Genomic DNA, 15855 nt, shown 5'->3' with positions numbered 1-15855 from the left:
TGTTAACTCTGATTCCCCCTATGACTACACTCCCTAGTGCCCTTTATTCTAACTGCCTGGTTTCCAAAATAAAACTGGGAGTCACCCTAAATCCGTCCCTCCCCCACTCCATCAGCATTGGGCAGTTACCATTGCTGTGGTCTACCTCCTTTCCAACCCTGAAGCCCATCCACTTCTCTCCCCACTGCCAGCACCGGGCATTGGGCGATTTAATCACCCAAATCGCTGCCTGTCTCTTCCCTCAAGGTACAGACCTGACTTCACATAATCTCTGTGCCTTAGGCCCTGACAACATAGTGCCTGGCAGCTAGCAGATCTTCAATCATGTTTGCTAAATGGATGATTTTCTGATACAACCTCTTCATGCATTTGCAAGAACATATGGCCGCCCAGGTGGTAGGACAAATGGAGGACAGGAGTGATTTAAACCCACCTCCCTCCCAACATGATCTAATGCCAGAAATCTCCACTTGCAGAATAGACATAACTCCTGAGCTAAAGCATTATGTTCCCAGGAGGCCTGTGTTTAAAAATCAAATATGTCCCCTAAGACAAGAATTATCACATCATATCAATTTATTTGGTCAATCAGCGAGGTTCTGAATGGGACAGAAGACAAATGAGTTTTGACAGCTGGTTAGGTCAAGTAAGATCCATGGCATAAGACGTTACTCCATGCAGGGACTGGGTCTGAAGGAAAATCACCAAAATAAAATGCAGCGTTTAGGCTTTGCCTCTAGAATTAGATACATCATAAGAGAGAAAAGCCAATCGTTCATGTCTGAGTGAGAAACAGAGGAGCTGTACTTCCGGTCTCGGACATCGCTTCCACCAACAGCGATAATTCTCATTCTAGACATGAATCTAATAAAATCATGGGTCTGGATTTCCTGGAATTTTTCTGACTCTGAGTATGGACTTGTTCCCCAAACTCTCCGTGTTCCCCGTGCCCTCTGAAAGGGTCGTTTCGGTGATGTCAGCGGAGGGGACGCACGGAGATGGTGCCCCCTCACTGCCCCGGACGGGACAGCCGAGCTGGGTCAAGATTTAGCCTCAGCCAGAGAAGTGAGCACGGAATTCACCTTTTAATTTATGGCCTGAGTCAAAATAGGATGAAACGAGAGTTAATACAATAATCTAGTTGGCCACATCTTATTTCTAAAAGTGCCCTAAACCACTGTAAATCATCTCAGGATCTACCAGATGTCACTGGTGATTAGAGTTCCTGCAAGTTCACTGGGCTTCCTCCCGCTTCCCTCCCCCTCCCTCTCCTTCCCCCCATTCTTTCCCCACTGCTCCCCCTCCCTCTGCTCCCCCAACTCCTTCTCCCTCCCTCCCTCTCCTCTCTCCTCCCCCTCCCTCTGCTCTCCCAACTCCATCCCCCTTCCTCTGGCACCCCATCCCTCCTCCCTCTCTCCCACTCCTCCCCCTCGCTTGCTCCCTCTCTCTCTCCCTCCCTCCCTCTCCTCCCATTCTTGTTTTCTTTCCCTTCCTTCTTTCCCTTCCTTCCTTCCTTCCCTCCCTTCCTTCCCTTCTGTTCCTCCTTCCCTCCCTTCCTTCTTACCTTCTTTTCGTTCTTCATTTCCTTCCATCCTTCATTTATTCAACAAGTGCTTGTTGAGGGCTTACCTCAGGTCAGATGCTACAAAGAAGAACGAGAGAAATAATTGTACAAAATCTGTTACACACACACACACTCACTCACACTGGCTCACACACTCTCCTATTTGGGGACTGCCCCTGGCCGCTTCTCAGACTGAAATCAATGCCGACTGTTGTCCCACTGCCCTAGGGACACCGCATACCTGCGGTCAGGTGGCATTCTAACCTCCACCACGGGATGGGACCGCCAAGACGACTGGGAGGACATCTGAGTTTGACTCCTGACTTTGCCTTTGATTTGACGAATGACCTTGACCAGGGATCTGGGCTAAAAGATCCGCACTGAAGAAAGGAAGGGTGGACCTAGATGCCTACCCAAGTTCCTCAACTGACTACAAGATCTGAAAGATCCTCTCGGTGTGTGAAGGTCTCAGGGATCACCAGGAACGAGGTCTTCCAAGGTCAGAAATGGGAAAATGAAAGCCATAAAAAAATAAGTAGGTAAAGACCTGGCTCTTTGAAACCCTTGCCTATCAAGGAATATATAACAAATGTAAGCAAGTCTTATTTCCGGTAGCATAAAATATTCAAACTTCTTTTCTGGGTCAGGCCTTTGCAGGAGCAAAGTGAATGAGCCGGAGGCTAGAGGGCGGATCATGAAAAATTTCCGCAGAGAAGCAGCGCCACCTGCTGCCGTTAAGTGGTGCTGCACTTGGTAAATATAAATCACCAATCTCCAGTGTGGGGCTTCCCTGAATATGGAATTAGGAGCATCAATTTTAATCAGAAGCTGAGCTTTTTTTTTTTTTTAAGATTTTATTTATTTATTTGACAGAGAGAGACACAGCAAGAGAGGGAATACAAGCAGGGGGAGTGGGAGAGGGAGAAGCAGGCTTCCCGCTGAGCAGGGAGCCCGATGCGGGCCTCGATCCCAGGACCTGGAATCATGACCTGAGCCGAATGCAGACGCTTAACGACTGAGCCACCCAGGTGCCCAGAAGCTGAGCTTTTAAACTTTGACAAGACCACCAGACTGTGGAAAGATTTCTCCACAGGTTAATTTTAGCCATGGTTTAGATTTACTTTTGCATCAAACTCTTCAGCCATGCTACATATCTTTCTTTATAAATCAGCCTTGATGATATGTACTCATATAAACCACTTAGTCAAAATCTGTTATTCCGAGTACATGGCTAGGCTCAAAGATCTAAAGTGTCCTTTAGTTCAGACTCCAGTAATCAATCAACCAACCAGTCGGATCTCCAAATCTCCCTCCAGCTCTAAAATTCAGCCTCCTGGAGAAAATCGTGTATCTGTTGAGTTCTATCGAACATGGGACATTTCATATACTGAGAGATAGAGAGACGTGTAAGACACATTCCTGACCTGTCATTGTGGAGAATTGGCGTGAAAATATACACAAGTAAATAGCAATTATAACAAGTAAATAATCATGATGGTCAACAAAGAAAATATGTCCCAGGGTAGAATGGACCATAGTTGCTTTGTGAGCCAGGGCTTTGGGCAGGCAGCCAGAGAGGCTTTTATAGAGGAAAACTGTCTTGAGCTGCAGCTGCAGAATTACTAGGATTTGGATAAATTCAGGGATGATGGAAAAAATGGGCAAGCACAAACCATGGAGGCAGAAAACATGTTAAAAGTTTCTGGCTAAAAAGAAAAGGAAAAACCGTGAAATGCCAGATACTTGAGAAATACCAGGAAGATTAACTTAACCTGAGTAAGACTTTTCAGAATAGAATGAGATAAGGCAGGAAAGGGAAATTGAGACATGATTAGATATTTCGTAAATGTGAGGATAGGGAGTTTGAGCTTGTTCCTGTAAGCAATCGAAAAGCACTGTAGATTTCTGGGAAAGAAAATAAAACGATCCAAAGTGTGTTTTAAGAAGACTCACCTAGCAATCAGATACAGGATGGAATGATTCTAAGATGTGAAAAGATGCCCTGAATGTGTAAAAAACACAGAGCTGAAGAAGGAGGGTTTTCAAGGTCACAGATGTGTACCTAAAAGTAGAAAAGGAATCTAGCTCTGTGATAGTTTTCTGTATCAAGGAATACATAATAACTCAAAATTATTCTGAATATCAAACCCAGAGGATGCCCATTATATGGTAAAGAAGAAGAAAAGAAGTCACACGCACACCAAAAAAAAAAAAAAGCCAAAAAGGAGCTACTGTAGAGGGAAAAGGATCCTGACCCAAAGCCTAAGACAAGCAATAGCAATGTTAAGGCTCCGGAAATATCTAGAAGGATAAGAATTGGAAAAGAATTGGTTAAACATGGTTACCCATTGTAGATAAAGCATAAATAATGAATGAATTAACTGATCGGTTACTTGTTTAATATTTTTTCATTATTCGGGTTTGGGCAGGAAAGAAGCTTGGAAACTATCTCCCTCTTGAAGCAGTCACAGTTTGTGCTACATCCTCCCAAATAGCTTTCCAATTTCAAGGTTGTGTCCAGTGACCGGAGCTCACTCCCATGCTAGGTGGGCCATCCAGAGATTTCTGTGAACACTCAGACGCAGGTATCGGATCTCACTCCCATGCCTCCCAATGCCTGTTCTTTTCCCTAAGGCTAGATAACCACAATCATTCCAGATAGTCTATTTTGCCGATGTCTTTCTAGAACACTGAGCACACTGCTCTAGAAATGCCCTAAAAATCAGAGCGCTGAACAGGAGAGTAACATCTCCCTGCTTCAGTCCACAGAGCAGAGCCTGCGGTACACTGAGGTTGGGGTCTGCGATGGACTCACGGCTGGGATTCTTTTTGTTAGCTCCCCCAAATGAGCAAGGTCACCTTAGTCCTGTACTTGGGCCCTTGACTGTACTAAACCTACAGCATATGCTCTTATGTTATTCCCTATAGTTTTTTTTTTCCTTTTAGACAGCATTTCAGCTCAGACCTAGCACTGGATTTGGTACCTGGTAAATATTTAATAAATATTTAATGTTCCAATTTAGAATTTTAAGTTTGGCTGCTTTGCTATTCCACCAATCACTAACTTTTTTCATTTCTTCCCCTTACGTTCTATCTCCCCATAAAAATCTGAGTTTGTTTAGGGCAACGATTATGTCTTAGCATGCCCATTTCACCAAAACCTGGCACAGCGATTGACATGAGCTAATGAGTTCATTTTTAAAATAGTAGTGCAAATTCGTGATGGATTAGACAACATATTATAAAATGAATGTTCTATTTCCATTAGAAATATTATCTCAGAGATGTATTTTTATGGTGCTACTAAAATGACAGCAGGTAGATTTTCTTCTTGTTTGTATTACTTATTAAAACTATACCTGTACTTAAGAGTCAATTTACTTGTATCTCCACACAATGGAATATGATTCAACAGTTTAAAAAAAGGACAAACTACAGATATGTGCTGTGCCATGGATGAGCTCCAAAAATACTATGCTTAGTGAAAAAAAGCCAGACAAAAGAGACCACATGCTATGTGATTCTATTTATACAAAATATCCAGAAAAGGCAAAGCTATGAAGACAAAAAATAGATTCATGGTGGTTTGGGGGCGGGGGTGGGGCAGAGTAGGGGGACAGTGGAGATTAGCAATAAATGTATATATTGGGGTGACAAAAACATTTTAAAACAGACCCATGGTGCAGATTGCACAACTTGGTAAATTTACTAAAAAATAACTTGAAGGGGGTGAATACACCATATGCAAAATATTCCATAACAATATTTTTTAAGTCAGTTTAGGTCTCTAAAAGTTTTTCAACATTCTTAAGGCTGCATGAAGTTCCAAGCAGACATGAACATCTTTTATGGGCAGGTGGTTTTTGAATGCAGAGAGCACAGAGGCATTTGAGGAGCACAGTACCCCTAAATAAATCATTAATGGACCCTCTATTATCTCTAGATTGAAATTTCCAACCAGCATCTGCAACACTGTAAAGATTTTGTCTCCACAAGACACAAGTAAAATGTGCTCTGGGTTGGGGGCGCCTGGGTGGCTCAGTCGTTAAGCGTCTGCCTTCAGCTCAAGTAATGATACCGGGGTCCTGGGATCCAGCCCCGCGTCGAGCCCCGCATCGGGATCCCTGCTCAGCGGGGAGCCTGCTTCTCCCTCTCCCACTCCCCCGGCTTGTGTTCCCTCTCTTGCTGTGTCTCTATCAAATAAATAAATAAAATCTTAAAAAAAAAAATGCTAGTTAATACAGTGGGTCCCCAGGGCATGAGAGATATAGCGTTCTAATTTTGATTAAAGGTAAGTACAACATTTACAAAAACAAAAACATCATTATAAAACTAGATCTCTTATTCTGTCCAAAGTGACTACTTAGCATAATTCTTACTTGTACTTGTTAGTATGCTTGAAAGACTTTTTCTCTTCCCACTCTGAGTTCCGTTATAAGGACTCCCTTCTGTTATGCTTTGTGTGTGTCCTGTCCCTCGGGAGAGACAGACATGTTTCAGGAAGGGAAAACTGGGGAGGAAAAGCCCAAATCATCATGCCACCGACGTAAATAAACTTAGGGTGTTCACACTGCTTGGTTGCCTTTTTCGTTTTTCACATTACACCACAAACATCTTTCCTTGAATCAGAACTCGTGTTTTGTTTTGACAGTAGCTCTCCTACCTAGAATTCACACCATTTTGCTATTCTGGATGGAGAGGGGTGTGAGGTGCTGGGATCCCCCCACCTCAGGCTGCCCGAGATCAAGGCATAAGACCCCTGAGCTCTGCGGAACACAGTTGGAAGGGTGATGATCACAACATCCGCATTCGCGGCTGAGTAGCATTTTATTTATGGATGAACGGTGACTTTTCAAACGTATTTCCTCTGTAGGGCATAGAGTTTATGCCCAGTTTTCATTATTTTAAATAAGATTGTAGTAAGCAGCATGTAGCTAAATCATTATGCATATTTAGGATATTTTCTGAAATAAATTCCTAAAAGTGTTACTGCTGGCTCAAATATATGCATCTACGTATACAGATTGAAAAATTACACTCTAAAAACTTTGTACTGGTGAACTCTTAGCAGCAGACTATGAGAGTGTTTGCTTCCTTAGCCATTGGAGAGTCTTTTTTAAAATTCCTCTCAAAAACTAAACTGAACTAAACTAAACTAAACTAAAATAAAATAAAATAAAATAAAAATCCCTGTCAATTTGAAAGGTGGAGAATTATATTCAGTGTTCAAATTTACAACTATTCGAATACTCATGAGGCTGGATAATTTTTCTATATTCAGTAGCCATGTGTGTTGCTATGTTGTTCTATCTTTAACTCTTGTTTCTTTTTTTTAATTTTTTTTTTCTCAAAATCTTTGAGAAGAAAGCTTGAGCTCACTTTCTGCTCTCCTGGAGCTCAGTCTCAAAGTAGAGTTTGTTTGTTTGTTTGTTTGTTTGTTTGTTTGTTTTTTAAACATTTTATTTATTTATTTGAGAGAGAGCAAAAGTGAGAGAGATCGCGGGGGGAGAGGGAGAAGCAGACTCCTCACTGAGCAGGGAGCCCAACGTGGGGCTCGATCCCAGGACCCTGGGATCGTGACCTGAGCCAAAGGCAGGTATTTAACCGACTGAGCCACCCAGGTGCCCCTTAGAGTAGAGTTTGGAGCCCAACTACTGGCCAGCAAAGCAGACTGCAGGGTTGTAATTCAGGTCAGAGGCAGTTCTGGATCATTCTCCATCACTTTCAAGCAGTTGACGGACTCCTGAAGCACAAATTTCTTGGATACAGATAGCCCTTGGATACATGATTTCATAGAAAACTTCAAAGAGTTCTCTATGCCATTTCTGAAGAGAAAGACAAGCTCAGAGGTCTTGGAGGCTGTAATCAGGTAAGTACCTCCCTATTAAACCAAGTATCACTCTTGCAATAGAACTTTGCAAGATACATTTAAATCACAATGAAGACTTGTGTAAAGTTAAAGAGGAGTCGAGAATGTGGCAGCCAGGCTCACCTCTGAGCAGTCCTCAGGATTCCCTTATCACTGACTACTCAGTTTCCTTCCCTCCCTCCTTCCTTTTTTCCTTCTTTCCTTCCTTTTTTCCTTCTTTCCTTCCTTCCTTCCTTCTTTGCCTCCTCCCCACCCTCCTTCCCCCCTTTCTTTCTGCCTTTAGCCTCCTTGGGAATACCTGTACAAGGTATTGTGGAATTTCAAAATAAGAAAGTAAGACAATAAGCTCTGTTCCAAAGGTGTACATAGGACATGCATTCAGAAAATAATTTAAAAATTAGCCCTTTCCTTTTGAAAGAAAAATCTTTCAATGTTTTGATACCTGTACTTTCTACAACCTAGTAAAAAGATACTCAAAAGTGAATTATTAATGTTTAAATTTTTGTATACACAAAAGTAACAAATGTTTGTTTTAAAAACTTAAGCAATATAAAACAAAGAGTAAAAGTGGCCCCGTGCATGCACAATAACATGGAAAAAAGACACATATGCCCCATTCCCCAGAGTAAGAGCATGAGTGTGCCCCTGCAAACATGTTTCCATGTCCTCACACATCTGTAACATCTATGTAGCAAAATGCTGCATGAGCCTTCTCCTTTAGTCTTGACATCTCAGCTAAATCTCCAAAGCTAAGGCCAGTCGTCTCAACAAAGCCACACATTGTAAATAGTGTTGAGGAGCTGCCCCAACTCCCTTCAACCTTGTAGAGTTGGCCAAACTGGTCCTTCTACCCTTACGCCACCACTCCATCCATCCTCCAGGAGCAGAAGGTCAGGCTCACGGCAGGAGAAAGGGAGTCGTCATCTGGGTAGTCAAGGGTAAGCCTGGGGAAAGGTCTTTTGGCAGGAACAGGGATATTGGCCTCCAGTCCCCACCCCAATCCATATAAGGGGGGTTCCGTGAGCACCAGTCCTAGGGAAGGAGCGTGTCAACTTGAATGCTTACTCAACCATGTGACCGCATGAAAAAGCTTGCTCGGAGTCCCTTAGCCTATGAGCACACAAAGCCGGGAACCTGCTTTTCACCTCCTACCTACTGCTGAGAGGCCACTAAGCCTGCCGGTGACGGCAGAGCGAGGAGAGAGGACAGAGCGGAGCAAGGGGCCCACCACCGTCAGCACAGCAGTGAGATGTGATCTGAGTCCTGGGGATTAGGAAAATACCGGTGCAAATATTGAAACACCATCATTTAATGGGTTGGCAAAATTTTTTTTTTAATTCAGAAAATTTTGTATTGACAACAGTCGGTGGGAAAGGGCATTCTCAGCCATTATATCTAGGACTGCAAATTTAAATATCTTCTTTAGAGAAAAATTAGTAGAATCTATCAAAATCTTAAAGACATGATGCCTTTTCACCTGGTAACTCCACTTCCAGCAGTCTATCTTACAAAAACAACCACAATATTCTTCCAAGGCTGTTGGGAGACTGAAGATATCCAGACAAGGACTTGCACTAAGGGAATGGCAGTGGGGATGAAGAGGAGGAGGTGGGCATGAGAGATAGCTAATAGGTAGAATTAACAGGATTTAGAGGCTGTCGTGGATTGGATTTTGTCCCTCAGAGAGATACATTGAAGTCCCAAGTACCCATGAATGTGACCTTATTGGGAAAATAAAGTCTTCGTAGATGTAGTCAAGTTTAGGTAAGGTCACACTAGTTATGGTGAGTCCTAAATCCAGTATGACTGGTGTGTCATAAGAAGAGGAGAAGAGACAGAGGCAGAGGAGAATGTCACATGATGACGGAGACAGAGGTTAGAGTGTTGCGTCTACGAACCAAGAGATGCTGAGATTATCAGAAACTAAGAGGAAGGCATGGAACAGATTCTTCCCTAAACCTTCAGACAGAACACGGGCCTGGAGACATCTTGATTCTGGACCCCTTCAGATTCTGTAAGAGAATAAATTGCTGTTGGTTTAAGCAACAACGTTTATGGTCATTTAAGGCAGCCCGAGAAGCTAATAGAGGCCAGTTGGTGTAAGTGGTCCAGAGGACGGAGGAATCAAATGTGACTTAGATGTGTCAGGTTTTGGCCAGTGGGTAGATGCTGGTGCTGTGAACTGAGGTGATGGGTGTAGAACACATACAAGCAGGAGCAGCTGGGTCGGGGCATGGCGTGAGTAACGGGGTCGGTGTTTTCCACGGTAAATCATCGCCCCAGGGTCCACCTACCTGGATATATCTGGTCAGCATTTAGAATGAAAAGGCGAGGAGATCAAAAATAGCCTGAAGGTATAGGTGAGCGAGTCTGGAGAAATGTCAAATTTGTTTGAAAAACATCTGTATTCAGACTGGAACCAACACGGGGAGTTCTGGGAACCAGGTCCATTTCCTACCCAGCCTCAAGCTGACTCTCTAGGGCTGATGTGGGTCTGCTCTGGCTCTCCGGGTGCGTGTGGAAGCCAGACAGCCGGCACCCCAGAGTGTGTGGAATGTCCTGCGGGAAGAGCAAGTGAGTGGCAAGATGGGGGTGAGCCTGCCCTTAATGAGTGGGACAGCCCCCGCCAGGGTGCTCACACCTCAGAGCCTCCATTTCTCACTGTGAAGCTGCAATGGGAGATCCGTAAAGGAATGTGAGAACTGAAGTAAGCTCAGTCAGTTCAAGCAGTTTATTTTACAGAGAAGGAAAATCAGACACAGAGAAGTTAAGTGATTTATTCAAGGTCACGAACAATTGGGTTTCAGAGTTAGAACTGGAAAGTGCTCTTTTCATTGCACATTTCTAAGGTCTCTTTCAGCCTTTAGATCCTATGCTTATAAAAGCAATTTATAAATAGAATGGGGTGATAGAAGTTTCTAAATAGCACCACACAGCAAACATGGCTATTTAAAGAGAGAACTAATTAGAATTCATCAATCTCACAATTCCAAGGTCCCATGTGAATTTTGTGCATTGGAGCAAAACCCGTGTGGCAGATCATTTGAACGCAGGAGGTCAGTCAGGTAGATAGCTTCTTCGGTTCTTCAAGAACATTCAAGAACATTGTCAAAATCCTTTCATTACAAACATTTGCATGTTGGATTTTCACCGATGTTCCCTGTCACACAGCAAGTGGGTTGGCTGAAAATTTTCCCTAACATGCCCCCACCCCAGCTCAAAAAGGAAAATGTAGCAATAGCAGCCTTGCCCTAAAGTAAATACCTAGAAATTGTGGAAAATAGCAATGGGCTGCTTTGCCAGGTGATGTATTCACGGAAAATGAGCATCCCTCAGGTCAAACTAAAGCAGGCTCCAGGGTCTGAGCTGGACTTTGAACGTGCCTGACAAATGAAGGGGAGGGACTAGAGAGGACATGCCTGAGGGTACATGCACCTACAACTGCCACCTCCAGATGTGATCATAGACCAAGGTCAGCTGCTGCGGGAAGCTGCCAGCTGTAGGGCAGGAAGCTTATTCCTGGACAGAGCAAGGCAGTGTTCTCCCTCTCCCCTCTCCCACTTCTCTTCCTCTCTTCCTCTTTTCTTTCCCTCAGACCGTCCAGTCTCCCCCTCCTCTGCCTTTTCTTTGTCTTCATTCTTATTCTTCTCTTTCTGCTCCTCTTTCTATCTCTTTCATAGTTTGCCCTTTATCATACCTCTTTCCCTGAATCCTCAACCCCTGCTCTGGTCTACTACTGGATACATGGAAATGAAGTCACTTTAAATCAATGCAAGTCAATCATTTCAATGCCTTAAAAAGACCAGTCCCATAGTAATGAGTGGGGTCTGTCCTTTCCTCCTAAAAGGCTATAGTGAGTCTAGATGGTCATGAGCTGGCTACCAGGAGATCACCAGCGCAAGGAGACACCAGGTTCCATAAAGGCAGCACCATCTTGGTTCCCTGGTTCTGCAGATGTCCAAGTATCAAAATCATCAGAATTTAGTAACAGAAATTCCCAACTCTATTCCCAGTTGAGATGGTAAACTGAGCGTTGTAAGGAAGCACCCCTTCTACTTCCAACACATAGAATGGGTAGAAATACCAGATTAAAAAATATATATCAATATCGATATAGATACATCACAGCCAAATTCAAAAGAAGGAAAATCTTTGGAACAAGACCTTTGAGGACATAGCTGTGAGACGGTATTGAAGCCAGGTTGTACTCAGGTGTGTTGGGAGGAGATAGTTCCAGAGGACTGAAGTTCTAGAGGTGAATCCCCAAGCCCCTACTCAGCAGGTGGTTAGAACTAGGCTCCTTACAGACAGCCAAGGGTGAAAAAGCCAAGGGCCTGTTGGGTGCCCAGAACACTCTACCCAAAAGTTTTAAGGTACCTACCAGCATTTCTTCCAATAACCTTTAAAGTTGATCAAGTTATAACTCTAATGGACTCTCTCTGAAGGTTTTCATCTAGAGAAATGACAGAACCTGAGGAATCTTGCGACCAAACCTGCTTTAATCCTATTTTTTTGCATCTCAGTTTAGAAAATAAGCAGTTGACATAGAAATAGATGATTGGCTTCCAATGCCAAATCTTTGGAATTTGGCCTGAAATCAGTCATCCTTTTATTTGCCCAAACCCTGTACCAGACATAGGTCATACGTATCCAACAGGCACCCCTTGTTGGTTTTTATGGACATAAATAAGAGCTCCATTGCTGGCAGGCCATTTAGAGACTCCCAGCTGGAAACACTGGCTGCTTCATTGGTTAAGGATATGTCTGAGCCCTTCACTGAGGGCTATGAAATATTAATTGAGGAGCATCCCAGAAGGGTGATCCAGGCTCATTTAGATTCTGTAGCATTTATAGAAACAGCTGTCCTGCTCACCTTTTTATTCTAACCCTTGCCTTCCATCTTCGAGAGCCACCTCCAGAATACTTACTAACCTAAGAAAGTGGTGGTCTCCACCTCTCATCCAGATCACAGAAATATGGATTTACAAAGGGCTTTTCTTTCCCTCACATAGTAAGTCTGTTGTCTGTGTAGAATCTTAAAAGCTCACAAAAATATTTTCATAGGACAACCCAGTTCCTACGTGATAGGTAATGGGGCCAGGGTTTTTATCCACCAATGAGAAAAGAGGCTCAGGAGGTTTGGTGACCTGTTCAAGGTTACACAGAAGAACTGGAACTTGAGTCCAGCTTTCTGGTCCCTACACCAGGTGCCCAGGTGGCCTTTCCTTCCAAAGACCATGACCTTCCACTCTCCCTGTCTTGACACTGGTTGACATTGGCTATCTTGCAATCTTTTTTTTTTTTTATTGTGACAAAATATACAAACCATAAAATGTATCATTTTAATCATTTTTAAGTGTACAGTTCAGCAGCATGAACTATATTCACATTGCTGTGCACCATCACCACCATCCACCTCCAGAATTTTTTCCCACCCAAACTGAAATTCTGTCTCCATTAAACAATAATTCCTCATTTCCCCTTCCCCCCAGCCCCTGGCAACCACAAATCTACTTTCTGTCTCTATAAATTAGACATAGGGACGTCATATAAGTAGAATCACACACTATTCACCCTTCTGCATCTGGCTTATATCACTTAGCAGAATGTTTTCAAGGCTTATCCATATTGTTGCATGTATCAGAATTTCAATCATTTTTAAGGCTGAATAATAGTCCATTGTATGTAAACACCACATTTGGTTCACACGTTCATCTGTTGATAGTTCCCTGAACTCTTACTTCCTTCTTTGGGAAACAGCACTGTGATTTTCCTTTGAGAAATTTCCTCTTCCCATTGGGTAAAGTCTGCAGGAAGCTTGAAGATGCTCTGGGCCGGGGGCACCTGGGCAACTCAGTCAAGTGTCCAACTCTTGATTTCTGCTCAGGTCATGATCCCAAGGTTGTGAGATCAAGCCCCAGGTTGGCTCCACATTGGGCGTGGAGCCTGCTTAAGATTCTCCCTCTCCCTCCCTCTAAAAAAAAAAAAAAAAAAAAGATGCTCTGGGCTGGGAACAACTAGCAAGCAGCTGCTCTCTCCTAGAATTGAAACCCAAGCAATATGACAAATAAAATAAAAATGGAATGGTTTTTTAAAACATAGCTATCACCAATCAGAACTAAGTAGTAGTTTTGGCTACATAGAAATGTTTGTTTGTATTTATTTCCAAGCCCTGGCTTCCAGCTTTCCCTCTGATTATGTGATTTACACAACAGCCAATACTAGATTCTGCTGCTAGAAATCAAAGAACCCTAACATTCATCGAAACCAAATGAACGGTACCCCACTTCCACAGCCTCCATTCTGGCTATGGGCGTGAGTTATTTTCCCCTAAAAGAATGTGTTCAGGGTTTATTTTTATATTATTTATTTACATAGATTTGTGTCAACAGGCTACAGAGCGTAGGGGGTAGGGAGAAGGAATAACGGGCTAGGGGTTTTCTGCCATGTTTTTGCCCAATAGATGAACTTGAGTTTCCTTCAGGAATCGACTGATCTTCATTTTTGCTTATTTTTACGTCAAACCTGGGCCTATTGTGTAAGGACTTGATCGTCAGTATTCAGAGGTGTTATAACTCCCTCCAATCTGGTGTCCCCAGATGCCCTGGGGGGCATTGATATGTGTTTACAGAATGATCTCTTTTCATCAATGCTCTACAATACCAAATACGACAGTCATGCTCCCGTTTTTGCCTCCCAAAAAACTCCTATTTCTCTCAAAATATCCATTCACTCAATAAATAATTGTTGAACACCTGAAATATACCAGACACTGGGGTTGCTAGGGTCTAGGGATCCAGCAGCTAACAGGACAGACATACTCTCTGTCCTTGTGAAGCTCACCTTCTCGTGGGAGACCAAAGGTAATGTACTAATCAAGCAAAACTCTGTAAAATGCTAACTCAGCTAAGCACTCTGAGAAATTCTGAAGGAGGATGTCACCTAGTCAGGGTTGCAGATAAGGCTTTGCGGGGGGAGGGTGGTGATTGAAATGAGCTTCAGAAGATGTGTAGAATAAATAGGGGCTGCCTGAGTGGAACAGCAGGGGGCTGAGGGTTTGGGCAGAAGAACAGGGAGCATAGGCAAAAGTTCTACCTTTGGAAACATCCTGGCATCTCTGTCTCAGAAAATGGTAGTTCTTCCATTCTTATTTTACCTAATAGTTTTCATATGGATTTTTTTTAATGCTTTAATGTACCCTATCTAATGTTGAGCTCACAACAGCCGTGTTAGACTGGTTTTGGCTGGGTCCCAGCTTCTGCAGCCCATTTCTCCATCCACTTCCTTCCCGTCTTCCACGCATGCGCCATCCACTGGAACCTTAGCTAAACAGGCCCAGCCCCTCTGGGAAGAGCATCTTCTGGGCTGAAAAATAAGGGATTAAAGGAGCTTCCGGCTCAAGTCGATGGGTTGGGTCGTTTCACCCTGACCTTGTGTCTCAGTTCTGATAACCAGGTCACTGAGATAAGACTCTGTTTTGCCTGCAGGCCTGGTGACTGCTGCCCTTCTGGGTAACCTTCCTGCTGCCCCCAGCACTGTCTGGCATGAGGGTTCTGTCTTGTTTTTTCCTACCTCCCTGTTGGGAATCAGAGGCCTTCTTGGGAATTCCAGGAGGCCCTCTCTGTCTATAACAACATGCCCTGAGGCCACTCCCTGCTCGCCAGAGTTTGGGAACTTCTACTCTGCATTTCCAAAGATAACAGGTGAGCCCAGGTGGGACAGGTGCCTTTCGGCTTCCAGGTGCTTGCAGTGACTTCCCCCTGGTGGTCATTGCCACACCGTGCTCTCACTTCCTGGCCCAGTGGTCCTGGGAATCTGGCCCTTCAGCACTAGCCCCACTCCTTTTGGGGACATGCAGTGCAGGGTCCTGGCTCTCTCTAGTCTCCTGCAGTTAACCAGGCCATGCCCCAGTCATACCAGACCGCAGACTGAACCACAGCTGGGCCACCACCCCGCCCTCTAATCCAGAGCTCTTCATACTCCATCCACATCCTATAACTAGTAAATAAAACTATCTATGTTAACTTGGACTTGTGAACTCTGACTCATATGTAAAAACTAACCTGTGATTAGACAAGGATTTTCTTTTCATTACTTGCGGAGCACTGTTATCATCACTATGCATTTCCTTGGCTGGTCAAGAAGCATTTGTAACGACGCCATCTTTAGCCTGTCATTCACACTGTCTACAGACTGACGGAGACCATGAGCCATAAACCAAGAGGCCAGGATCCATGATGATTAGATCAGTGTGTACAAACAGATCCCAAATCGCGCGCACGCACGTCCCCTCCCTGAGGTGGGGCCAGGATTCCAGTGGGGAAGGTTATAGATTGCTGTAGTTCTTCACTCAGCACTCAGGGCACGGGTCTCCTGCCCCGGGCTCTCCCACCCCAGGACACTCAAGGCGGCAGGGAGGGAA

The 15855-nt window shown here is 43.9% G+C and overlaps 1 long non-coding RNA gene across 1 annotated transcript; it reads right to left on the bottom strand.

The window, feature by feature from the left end:
• Window positions 1-588: 588 nt before the first annotated feature.
• On the bottom strand, window positions 589-2160 carry LOC118539111 (uncharacterized). Its single transcript, XR_004918975.2, has 3 exons — window positions 1806-2160; window positions 1565-1642; window positions 589-1097 (listed from the first exon to the last, which is right to left on the bottom strand). It is a non-coding gene; the product is annotated as an uncharacterized LOC118539111 (long non-coding RNA).
• Between the last annotated feature and the right edge of the window lie 13695 nt (window positions 2161-15855).

Source organism: Halichoerus grypus, chromosome 9, assembly GCF_964656455.1.
Source record: "Halichoerus grypus chromosome 9, mHalGry1.hap1.1, whole genome shotgun sequence".
Lineage (NCBI taxonomy): Eukaryota > Metazoa > Chordata > Mammalia > Carnivora > Phocidae > Halichoerus > Halichoerus grypus.
Note: the sequence above shows the minus strand (reverse complement) of the source record. Positions and strands in the feature narration are given on the sequence as shown.